Source organism: Erpetoichthys calabaricus, chromosome 14 (genome assembly GCF_900747795.2).
Source record: "Erpetoichthys calabaricus chromosome 14, fErpCal1.3, whole genome shotgun sequence".
NCBI lineage: Eukaryota > Metazoa > Chordata > Cladistia > Polypteriformes > Polypteridae > Erpetoichthys > Erpetoichthys calabaricus.
In genome coordinates this window covers 89,916,881-89,928,966 of record NC_041407.2, presented here as the reverse complement: position 1 = coordinate 89,928,966, position 12,086 = coordinate 89,916,881, and the positions used below count along the sequence as shown (strand labels likewise).

The 12,086-nt window shown below is 38.0% G+C and overlaps 1 protein-coding gene across 1 annotated transcript in view; it reads left to right on the top strand.

Moving 5' to 3' along the window:
* LOC114665457 (heterogeneous nuclear ribonucleoprotein R) overlaps positions 1–12,086 on the top strand; it is a 31,833-nt gene that overhangs the window by 672 nt on the left and 19,075 nt on the right. The window lies entirely within an intron of this gene.

Sequence of the window (12,086 nt, the reverse complement as noted above, 5' to 3'; positions counted from 1 at the left end):
CGATTTGCAACCCGTTAAACACGTTTGCATTCATTTGAGCGTCGGTTGCTGGTCTTATACAGTGCTTTTGACAGTTTGTTTTTCCCCTTGTTAAAATGTGACATTGGTGAAGCAGTTAATTTAAAAAAGGTGACTCCATTGTAATTTCGAAACTGTTTTTCGTTAATTATTTTTCTAAGCTTGCGTTTTGGCTTTCATATTTGAATTCCTGCACAGTCTCAACTTGAGGTTATGCTCGTGACAAGACAAATTTAGTTCATCCTTGGATTTAGGGAATTTCTGTCTGCTATCAAATGTTACACACATCATTTTTATTACAACGTGTGTGAAATAACTTTGCAAAGTTTTTATTCGGAATGGCTTGTGAGTTCCAAAGTAGCTATCCAAAGGTAAAGTGTCCGTTTTTTTATATCTAATCATGTTCCATTCTAAGGAAAGTCGCTTGGTTTTTGTTTGCTCATCTAGTAAAACAGTGGTTTGTATAGTGCTGTTATCATTATGTATCCCTGTAAGGCATATAACGCATGATGGTTTTAAACATCAAATTTGATGTAAAAATAAAATTCTTCCAGAAGTAGAAAAAATAATTCTGTATTGACAAAGTCAAGACAAATGACACCTTTTATTGGCTCACTAAAAAGATTACAATATGCAAGATTTCGAGGCAACTCAGGCCCTTCTTGATTACATCTTGCCTGAAAGGGCCTGAGTTGCCTCCAAAGCTTGCATATTGTAATCTTTTTAGTGAGCCAATAAAAGGTGTTATTTTGCTTAACTTCTCTCTGAATTGACAAAAAAGACATGCTAGTAAAAATGAAATTGTACCCTGAATGCAACACACATTTACTAATCCACATGTGACACATTATGGTATAGTCAAATGTTTTAGCTTTATTATTCCCATTTTATTAAGTCAGTCATAGGTCTATATAGTGCCATTGTTATGCACTTCATGGTACAAACACATAAGTTTTAAACCTAAAACCTCAAAAATAAATCTGCAGAAGTCCATCCATCGATCCATGTTCCAACCCACTGAATCCGAAGACAGGGTCACGGGGGTCTGCTGGAGCCAATCCCAGCCAACACAGGGCACAAGGCAGGAACCAATCCCGGGCAGGGTGCCAACCCACCGCAGGACACACACAAACACACCCACACACCAAGCACACACTAGGGCCAATTTAGAATCACCAGTCCACCTAACCTGCATGTCTTTGGACTGTGGGAGGAAACCGGAGCGCCCGGAAGAAACCCACGCAGACACGGGGAGAACATGCAAACTCCACGCAGGGAGGTCCCGGGAAGCGAACCCGGGTCCCCAGGTCATCTGCAGAAGTAGAACTAAGAATTTTGTATTGACATAAAAGACGTACTAGTAAAAGTTGAATGGTATTTTAGATACATCACAACTTACGGATCAAATCAAATTTATTTCACATTCAGTTATACGCAGTACAGCAGGTCTCCCCAGCTCCAGTCCTGGAGGGCTGCAGTGGCTGCAGGTTTTCATTCGAACCCTTTTCTTAATTAGTGACCTGTTGTTACTGCTAATTCACTTCTTTTGAATTCATTTTCATTGACTTGCTCTTGAAGACTCGGACCCAAAAATTGTTTCTTTTTCCTTAACAATAATGAGATACAAAATGAGCCATAAACATGACTAGCAAACTATGTCCATCATACAATATTTGAAAATAAAGAAAGATGAAGGGTCTCCGGAATACTGGTCTGCTCAGGCCCCCAAAACATTTTAATGCTGCTCTTAGAAAAGTAAAGGAGAAAATCAACAATTTTGAAAATATTTGCTATCACACAGTGAGAGCAGCAACAAGCCATGGAATTAAAGAACAGGTTTAATTAACGACAAGACTCACCGCCTGATGAAGCAACTGGTTGGAGTGAAATTAGTTGGAGTTTGAGGTCCTGACTTAAGTGGTCTTCTGTTGGCTCACTCACTTCACATTTCATTTCTGTTTAGGGAAAGAAATGAAGCAATTCTGGGTAAGAAATCTTCAAAAACAAGTCAATGAAAATGAATTCAAAAGAAGTGAATTAGCAGCAAAAACAGGTCACTAATTAAGAAAATGGTTCGAATGAAAACCTGCAGCCAGTATGGCCCTCCAGGACTGGAATTTGAGGTCAGTGCAGTACAGTACAGTATATTAGTGAAATGCTTAGTTGCTGAGCTCCAGTACTGTGCATCAGAAGAATATAAAATATATATACAGTATATATATACTATATATATATATGTGTGTGTGTGTAATTATTGTTTTTTCCGTAGCTGTCCCCATTTTTATATGTAGTCACTATTTTCAGTGAGAGTATGATATTAATGTTATAATGTTATATGATGAGTAAATAATATGGAAGAATTAACAGTAGACCGTCATGTAACTCTAGGATGTGGATGGACTGTGGAAAGAAGCCCCTGCTCAGTCTTACTGAAGTGGTTGTCAGGCAGTGATGGCGTCCCCTTGAAGAGGCCATGTTTGTCGGGATGGCTGGTGTCGCTGATGATTTTCTTTGGCCTGGTCTGACATCTCTCGGTATTGACTGGGGTGGCCAACTCGGATTCTGGTGGGCCGCAGTGGCTGCAGGTTTTGTTCCAACCCAGTTGCTTAATTAGAGACCAGTCCTCACAAATGACAGCTCATATTTAACTTCATGGCGTGTTAGCGTTATAACTCTACCATGTCAGTTCATTCTTAAATCATAGATTTTGTTTTTGCTCTGTAATGATACGTGCATCATTCAAGCGATTTGAAGCCTAAAACGGAGGAGTTGTTTACAGTTCTTCACTTTTTCTTCAGTTTACTTTTAAACCAAATAGTGAATGATGAATACACACGGGTGGAAATGGAGACAAGCTAGATGGAGAACTGCTGGTTCCTTTGTCATTTGCATTTCATTGATAATAAGGAGCAGATAAAACTGACTACAGCTGTCTGAGACTAAAGTAAGCAATTAAGGGTACAAAATCTCAACAAGCGAGACCACTAAAATGAAGCAGAAAAATGTCACTTGAGCAATAAGTGCTTCATCAGCAATGAATGATTTCTCATGAAGCAATTGGTTTGGAACAAACCCAGCAAAACGTTGCTCAGTCCTGATTTAAAGCGTCTGAGTCTTAAACAGCAAATAAATGAAATTATTAATAGGTAGCAAATCTAGTCACTAAGACAATAGTTAGGATTGAAGCCAGTAGCCACTGTGGCTCTCCTTGATTGGAGCTGACCACCCGGTATAGACGTCCTGAAAGTCTGAGAGTGTACACCCAGTGTGCTGACTGTATCACTGTTTCAAAACCAGGCAGTCGTACTTTTCAGGATATTTTCAATGGTGGATTTATAGAATTTTCTTTACTATCTGGCAGGGCAGCCTAAAATCCACCTGTAGCATATTATGGTATAGTCTGTGTTTTAGGTAAAAAGTGTTCCGCCCCCAGTTGGCAGCATGTAGCAGTAGGCCACATCTAAAGGTGATGAGAGTAAGCACACCTGTCAGGTGGTTGTTGCTGCATTGTGTTTAAATTAAGGAATTCTAATAAAATAAAACAATTGTTAGGATTACTTCTTCAAATTAATAGTATTAATACTTCTGAATTTTAAATGATGGTCAAGTAAATTCGGAGAGAACAAATATTTTGAAATTCTATTAAAGATTATTTTTGCTTTGCAAATAGCCTGTTGTCTATGGCAGAGGAGCGAAAGCTTTAGATTCGTCAAAAAGTTCGATCTCCGGTTTTTGACGGATCTCGATGTTTTAGGGTCCCTTGATACCGAAAACATGTGTGTGTGTCTGTCTGTCACAGTTTCTAGAGTTAAAATGGCTGGACCTGAAAATACCAAACTCGAAACTTAAGCCTGTTAAGTGACGATGTGCTGATTACTTTTATGAGCCAAATCATGCGAGAGAAAGAGACACTAGAGAAACCCTCAAATCCCATAATTCTGCAAGTAATTATGAATTCTTCTCATCGATTGCTGTCATAATGAGCTGTTTTATGATCAGAAAGATCAACATTGAGTGGTAAATAATTCCTGAAATGTGGGGTGCAAAGTCTACTGACGCTCATGGCCGAATTTATTTCTTTATAAAAAGCAGATTGTGCAATGTGGATAGGATTGTCATTTTTTTCCTTTGTTGTCTACAAGGATCTTTAGAATTGTTAGTCTACCAGCTGTGCCTGTGTATTTTTTCTTTCTTGAATTTTAAATAGAAAATGTCATGTTATTTTGTAAACCACAGCTAAATACAAACCCCAAACCCTGGAGTGTCTTTATGCTGTTAAACATGTACTAGTTCTGCTACCTATCGGTTTGAAATCTAAGTAATCAACATAGACCCATTTGCAATTCACCATTGCACCATGCAATGCCTATGTCGCTGTTATATGCCATTAGGTATGGGATTCATAAAAACAGTGTTAGTGTTTGTGGTATGCCAACTGTTGGAATGACAAATACAATGTCGGTTTGCAATCTAAGTAATCAACATAGACCCATTTGCAATTCACCATTGCACCATGCAATGCCTATGTCTCTGTTATATGCCATTAGGTATGGGATTCATAAAAACAGTGTTAGTGTTTGTGGTGTGCCAACTGTTGGAATGACAAATACAATGTCGGTTTGAAATCTAAGTAATCAACATAGACCCATTTGCAATTCACCATTGCACCATGCAATGCCTATGTCTCTGTTATATGCCATTAGGTATGGGATTCATAAAAACAGTGTTAGTGTTTGTGGTGTGCCAACTGTTGGAATGACAAATACAATGTCGGTTTGAAATCTAAGTAATCAACATAGACCCATTTGCAATTCACCATTGCACCATGCAATGCCTATGTCTCTGTTATATGCCATTAGGTATGGGATTCATAAAAACAGTGTTAGTGTTTGTGGTGTGCCAACTGTTGGAATGACAAATACAATGCATTTTATTGCTAAAAATGTCTGTGATGTGCCATCTTTTGGAATAAGAGAGACATGGCAACTGGATAGACACCCAGACAGACACTTCTCCTTTTACTAAGGTGGATATGAGCCCCTTTAAAAACCAGCACTCAGGGTTGTGAAAAAGTATTTGCCCTCTGTCTTTTCTGTATTATGGCATAGCCCAGGGGTAGGCAACGTTGGTCCTGGAGTGCCACAGTATGTGCAGGTTTTTGTTCCAACCCAGTTCCTTAACGAGAACTCAATTATTGCTGATGAAGCACATATTGCTTAAGTGACATTTTAATGCTTCATTTTAGTGGTCTCGCTTGTTAAGGTTCTCCAACCTTAATTGCTTATTTCAATCTTAAACTGCTGCATTCAGTGTTTTAATTGCTCCTTATTAGCAATAAGATGTAAAACAGGGGTAGGCAATGTCGGTCCTGGTGAGCCGCAGTGGCTACAGGTTTTCATTCCAACCCAATTGCTTAATTAGAAACCAATCATTGCCAATCTCAGACCTTATTTAATTTTATGGCTTGTTAGTCTGTGCAATGTAAGGCTCTTATATCGTAGATTTTTTTCCTTTCCAAGGATATCATCCAAATGATTTGAAGCCTAAAACAGATCATTTTCGGTCTGTCACATTTTTCTATTAAGTGTTTTATTAAATCAAACCGTGCATGATGAACACACACAGGTGTAATTGGAAAAAAGCTAGCTGGAGAACTGCTGGCTGCTTTGTCTTTTACATCTTATTGCTAATAAGGAGCAATTAAAACACTGAATGCAGCAGTTTAAGATTGAAATAAGCAATTAAGGTTGGAGAACCTTAACAAGCGAGACCACTAAAATGAAGCATTAAAATGTCACTTAAGCAATATGTGCTTCATCAGCAATAATTGAGTTCTCGTTAAGGAACTGGGTTGGAACAAAAACCTGCACATACTGTGGCACTCCAGGACCGACGTTGCCTACCCCTGGCATAGCCTGTGTGTGTGTTTTTGTGTGTTTGTGTGTGTGTATTCAGATTAGTCCTAGGTTGCAGAAGTATACAAAGAGGAGTCGAACAGAGAGCAGATGTGCATATGCAAATCAACATTAAATAGTCAAAGAAGAGGAATTTGGTAGGGCAGGCTTGGATATGAACAGTTATGCTTGAGTATTGATAAGCTCCAGTTAGTAAGTTGAAGCAGTTACATGAAGAAGACGGGACAGCATTACTTCTTAGGGCTTTGAGGAGCACCTTTACAACTACAAGAAATCTGTGGTTAATTTAAACTGCTGCTAAAGATGGCTGCAGCCAGTTATTATGTCTTAAGGATGGCTTTTTCACACCGGCTACTGGATAGTACAGTTGTGTGTTGCGTTTGTGGCAGTTAGTGTGTTTTTTAGTGCATTTGCTGACTGTCAGTGTGTTTGTGACAACCATTCCACTTTTTCTCCAAAATGTTGGCAAGAGAGTCAATGCCACAACCCTTTAATCAGTTTCTCACAAAATCCCACCCCTTTTCCCAAGTTGGCCTTTTATTATTTTTACACTGCTTGATGGGTTTTGATAAAGCGAATTGTCATATAGGGTGTAGTGCAGATGGATCAGGTGGGGTCTCTTGCCTGTATCACAAATGCTAAGCTGCGTATTGCTGTGTGTGATACTTCAGCAGGAGTGGATTGTTCACAGGTGACAGTTCAGAAACTGAAAACACTGTCCAGCTTCTGTCAGTGTCCAGTCAACTGATGCAATGCTATCTATTTTAGAGATGCATAATAATAATTAATTATATATATATATATATAGAGAGAGAGAGAGAGAGAGCGAGAGAGAGCTTTTCAAGGTACTGAAAGTGTTTTTCACAGTGAGCGGGGAACCACTTCAGCCACCACTAATGTGCAGCATCCACCTGGATGATGCAACGGCACTCATTTTGCGCCAGTACCCTCACCGCACATGAGCTATGAGGTGGTGAAGGGGTGAGAGATTGTTTGTCAATGAGAGACAGGGGAACCACTGGTGGGCAGTTTAGCCTGGACATTGGGATACACCCTACGCTTTGCAATGGTTGCCAAGGGATCTTTAATGACCACAGAGAGTCAGGACCTTGGTTTTTACGTCTCATCTGAATGACAGTGCCATTTTTACAGCACAGTGTCCCCATCACTGCACTGGGGCAGGGTAGGCACCCTCTGCTGGTCTCACCAGTACCTTTTCCAGCAGCAGCCTAAGCTTTTCCTCATTGCTGTCCCATCCAAGTACTGGCCGGACCTAAATATGATTAACTTCAGGAGGATGACTTCTTCTGAAGTGCTGGTGGCAAGGCTGCTGGCTCTTTAACAAGGGTAATATTTAAATTGAGTGGTTCACACTGCTGCACAATTTCTCCAGAATCCTGAAATTATATCCTGGCCTGGACCCTGTGTTTATGCAGTTTGCATGTTCTCCTTGTCATTGTGTGGTTGTTTTCTAGGTACTTTGGATTTAAACAATAAAGTGTAGTTTGATTAGCTTTAATGAGAAGATTACTACTACCACTCAACCGAGTAATCTCATTATTATATGACTAATTTTGTTTTGGGAAATTCCATTGGATTGCTGCATTATAATGTCTGATAAAGACTTCCTGTAAGACTCCACATTCGTTTAAATAGACTCGTGAGTGGAGCATTTAAACTAAGTGTCAGATTGTTTTTACATCAAGACGCAGAACAGATGCCTTAAGCAAAAATGTAGTTGGCTAAATGTAACTTGGTTTTGGAGCCTTTTGTGTGAAAGTATGGCAACGTTTACTGTACAGAAATACAAAAGCAGCGCATCTAAAAATGCATTACCACATGCTAAACAAACATGCCATTTGTGATGCTGAACTGCAGCAGTCTACTGCATCGTCAGCACTAAAAAAGAAAAAATGCACTGTAATGATCTGTGTCTCTAAACAATTTTCAGCCACAAAGACACGCAGGCTTGCTGGTGAGGTGGTTGCATGTTGTTCTTGATGGTACATCAGATATTATGGCAGCTGATTCACCCATCTCTGTGTACCAGACCCCTGTAGCATGTTTATTTTTTACATTGCTACGTGCAGTTTTTGACAGATTTATTCTGTACTTTCTAGCATACATAAAATCCCGTGGCTGTCGGAGTGTGTGTTCTCGGATGACAGACCATGCCTGTTTCTAACTCCTGGGCACATTAATATGCTCCTAAACATGGACAAAAATGGCTAAATTACTTGTCAGTAATGTGAAGAGACAGTTTATGAAATGTTTTCACTAAGCAGTAAAATAAGTTCATAGATGCATAATGCAGAAATAAAAAGTTTTTTGGGAAATGTATTTTTGCAGTTATGTTCTGTGTTGCTTAACTGTTTGCCCCTTTCAGTTGTAGATGGTGGTTATAATTAATCAAGGGGAGTCCTCTACCAGGTATGGAATACAATCAAAATTTGCATTCCTGGTAGGGACTTCCAATTCCTCCCACATCACAAAGAAATGCACTTTCATTCATAAAACATGATCTTGTTTTATGAATTAATGTGGATGTGTGTGTACCCTTTAATGGAATGGCTTCTCAACCAGATTAATTTATTGCTTGAAATGTTGATTGAATAGGTTTGAATTTTAAGTACATAATTGAATAATTAGCTACACACTTCCATGGTGAACGTCTTAGCTTTCAACTCTCTGCCCCAAAGTTTTGAAGAGGGAATTGTAAAATGCAGTTGTAATTGGTCCTATGTTTCATTCTCATAAGAGGGTTGCCTTTTGAGCACTCCATTAGGCCGATAGCGTGTGTTGTTAAGGCGCTGTTCACCTGTCACATTACATTTTTATGACCATATACTGTATACATTTTACAGCAACAGCGGAGATTTATTGACCGTGGAAAGTGTTTATGATTCTATTTTTAAAAACCTACTTCCTAGTTTGTATTTAATCCTTTGAATTACTTAAACTGCTGAATTTACTTACTGGAAAATGTTTTATACGTCTTACGTACAAAAATTGCAGTATATGTGTATGCATGACTGCATAAAATGTAAAATGATGTAAATAACACACTTTTAATACTGTTAAATAATTTACAACTGATGTCTTTTAATAGTTGATTGCTCATTGCTTAGTTTTATTGGCATTTGAGGTCACAAAGTGGTTTATTTCCAGTGCTGCCATGATTTTTACACGTGATCTTAATTGTGTCCTTGTTATTTTTCCTCTTTGTTTTTAATTATTATTTTACAACCCTTTGGAAATTAGGGGTTACGGAAGGTACTTTTAAAAAATGAAATGCAGGCAGTTTGATTTAATTAAGACTAAGGGGCTTTGCCCACTGCTCGCTTCACTTGCCAACCCCCCCTCCCAGCCTGCGCTACACACAAGCCACTTTGCGTCTCTGCCGCTCCCGTATGTGGATTTCACTTTCACCAAACAACACACCTTTTAATTCTCGTGGATACGCCTCTTCATTGGGAAGAAACACTACTTTTCCCTGATGGCATCATGAATTAGACGATCTACAAGTCTCCGACTTAAAGTTTAAATCCGAACAATATATTCAATCTCTTTTCGCTGTTCCGTTATTTCACCGAGTAATAATTTCCATTTGTTTGCGCTAATGCGATCTTAACTATCATTTTTTTGAGACATTTAAATTTTAGCAGTTTCATTATCTCTAACCGGCTCTGCATGTGTATCACGCCAACGTTTTTGAAATTCTTTACGACGTTCTACTTTGTCATCTACTCTTTGTCTTTTATTTCCGGCCCCGGGTGTGGTTAAATCTCTTGGCACAAAGTCTCGTCTCGCAGGACGTGAAAGTATCTCTCTGAGAAAGTCTCATCTCATCCCAGGATTTTTTTATTATAATAGAGAGATTTCATCCAATATGGTAAAAAAAAAAATGCAAACAATGTTTGAATTGCTTTCTTCAAATTCTTGTATCAAGCTTTGAAAGTCTGCAGACTGGAGAGTTTTACTATCGATGAGGGTGTTGACAATTATTAATTAATCAATAAGTTGTCTACATCCCTGGTATATATGGAGACACAGAGATAGTTTCATTTCAAAGCTAACTTGAGAATTAACTGGAGAGGGGCATTAACACCATGAACCTTATAGGAGTTTGAAAAAAAGAATTTGCCAATATTATATTGCAGGCAAGTGTTTGAGTAAAAGGGCAGAATTATTAATCGTGTGAAACAATTTAACTAAAAATCATAAAGCTTTCTAGCATTTTACAGGGCTGATAGCTGAGGCAAGTAACATTCTGTTTGACATAGCCTTTCCACAGAGTTGGGAGAACTGATTTCTCTCTCCATTCTGTGTAATTAGTGAGCATTTTACTGTAAGCAGTGTAGACATCTGGATTTTTGTTACTTACGTTTATATTAATTAATTTATTTTTTCCAAAGTGACATCCAAAAGATGTCAACATAATAAAAAGTTTGCCTGCTTAATTTTACTTCATTATTTGCTTAGTATGTTTTTCTGCGTTGTTTTTAAATAATATTTAATATGTCATACAGATGCAGGGGTAACTCATAATCAACTCTGTTGTGTTTTTCTTGTGGCTTCATTACAAAATGCAAAATTCAAAGCCATTAGAATCAAATTGAAAAATTCATCTTTAATCTTTTTTCCAAGATGACAGGATTTTGGCAGGTAACATTAAAATGGTTTACCATTACCGTCCCTTGTAGCACCTGTCTAGTTGGGGGCTCATATGGACATATGAGAATAATCTGTTTGAGTGATGGTAAGCGCACACTGTATAAATTTCATATGCAAAAAGTAGACAAAATAAACTTTAAATGGGAGTTGTTTTGCTTTTATTTAGCAAAAAAAATCTGCCAATGCGGCAAGCAAAAGTTACTTGACAAGATTTTGATAAGTCAATAAATATCACAATAAGGAAAGCAAGATTTAATAAAATGATATAAGTACTTTTCACTTGCTTAGGTTTCATTTTTTGCACTGCAGTCATTTGGCTTTTCCCTCTCCACTTTCTATTTTTTGCAGTTTATTTTTGTTTCTGAGTCATGACTGAGTGAAGAGTGCATAAAAAATGAATGAGAAGTAATGACCCCATCATCCCGCATAGAGGCACAAGCCAGGAGTTTGATTGCCAGTTGTTAAAGTATTTCAGGGCATTTTAAAAAGCATGCCTTTTGAAGAGAGCAGTGTAAAATAAATGATGAAATTTGGTTCCCATGTATTTCAAGGTGGGGGGTGAATAACCTGCAGATTTTTGTTTTATTGTACATTTTTATTTAGCTTTGTAAAATGTCTTTCAACGGTATTCTTCCTTTTATTCTTATAAGGTTCTGTGTTTGGTACAGTTTGATTGTAACAGCATTTAAAAATTTTCAAGATGGCTAGTAATCCAAAGAATGACAGTGCAGCAGTTGATCACAATAATTTAATGTCTAAATAATTAAACAAATGTTAAGACAGGTAGATAGAAACTTTATTAATTCTGAAGAATAGGACAAAATGTTGCAGCAGCAATCCTTGCAAGAAAAAATAAAAGAAACGTCAGAGTGTTCAACACCACACTGACAGTAACGGAACTCATTATATAGAAATAATGTCATATAGCACAGTCTTCAGCAGAGCACTTGGATTAGTCAGTGGATTAAGAAGCTCCTCTGTTCAGACCAGAGTGTCATTGTGCATCATGGCCAGTATTTTGTTAAGTGTCTTTCTCTGAACTACATTCTTCTATAGAGTTCAAACTGACTCCCAGGACAGAGTCAGCCTTCTTTATTAGTTTGTCCTATAGTTTGCTGGTATCTCCTGTAGTGATAATGTTGTCCAGAAACTGGCTGTGGTAGACTAGTTAAGCGTATGTGACAGAGGCCTGGCAAAAAAAAATCTACTACTACTGCTGCAAAAATAGGACAAGATTGAAAGAGAGGTCAATGTGGTTTTAAAATTCTACAGTATGTAAGGCAAAAATATTTTGTATTGTAAAACAGTAGGAATTCACCAGGGCTCAGACTGAAACGTGATGTACTGGGAAAATGATGCTAGTATTTTGAAGTAGGAGAACACCAAGCTAGTCGTTAGTAATAACACACCCACTTCTGAATAACCTGATCAACATGATGATGCCGCTGCAGGACTGTAAGAGTCTAAGAAGACAATGGA